The sequence below is a fragment of the Brassica oleracea genome, unplaced genomic scaffold (genome assembly GCF_000695525.1).
Source record: "Brassica oleracea var. oleracea cultivar TO1000 unplaced genomic scaffold, BOL UnpScaffold07018, whole genome shotgun sequence".
Taxonomy (NCBI): domain Eukaryota; kingdom Viridiplantae; phylum Streptophyta; class Magnoliopsida; order Brassicales; family Brassicaceae; genus Brassica; species Brassica oleracea.
In genome coordinates this window covers 1-722 of record NW_013623540.1, presented here as the reverse complement: position 1 = coordinate 722, position 722 = coordinate 1, and the positions used below count along the sequence as shown (strand labels likewise).

Here is a 722-nt window from a genome sequence, read left to right as displayed (position 1 = left end):
GGATCTTCGGTTTCATGGACCGCCATTCACCTGGTCAAATAAACAACCATCTGATCCTATTTCTAAAAAATTGGATAGAGTGATGATTAATGAGGAATGGTTACTCACCTTCCCAAATAGTCTGGCACATTTTATGCCCCCAGATTTCTCAGATCACACTCCAAGCCTTGTCAATTTGGAAGCTGCTCTTCCCGTTGCTGGTACTCGGCCGTTCAAGTTCTACAACTTCTTAACAGCTCATCCAGATTTTTTAGCTACAATCACTGAAGGTTGGGAAATCTCACAGCCTGATTCTTGGTCTCTCTCTAGCCTAAACAAGAAGCAAAAGATCCTCAAGAAGTATCTTAAGAAACTCCACAAGCACAACTACTCTGAAATCCAAAAAAGAGTAGGAGAATGTAATCAAAACCTCAAGGATCTTCTGCTGGAATCTTTGTCCAATCCATTTGAGGAAACCTTCCTAGCCGAGAAACTCTGTACTGAGAAACTACATCATCTTAGACGCGTGGAAGAAGCCTATTTCCATCAGAAATCCAGAATTCAGTGGTTAAAAGAGGGAGACTAAAACACAAGCTTCTATCACAAAGTAGCAATGGCAAGGAACTACTTCAATACAATCCATGAGCTTACTGATATCAATGGAATAACCGCCACTACTCCAGAAGCGCAGCAGGCCGACCAAGCAACAGTGTATTCCTGCTCTCCTGTACAAGCAGATGAAA

General features: G+C 42.1%; 1 long non-coding RNA gene across 1 annotated transcript; it reads right to left on the bottom strand.

The window, feature by feature from the left end:
* Positions 1-116: 116 nt before the first annotated feature.
* On the bottom strand, positions 117-702 carry LOC106322111. Its single transcript, XR_001266231.1, has 3 exons — positions 631-702; positions 410-516; positions 117-310 (listed from the first exon to the last, which is right to left on the bottom strand). It is a non-coding gene; the product is annotated as an uncharacterized LOC106322111 (long non-coding RNA).
* Between the last annotated feature and the right edge of the window lie 20 nt (positions 703-722).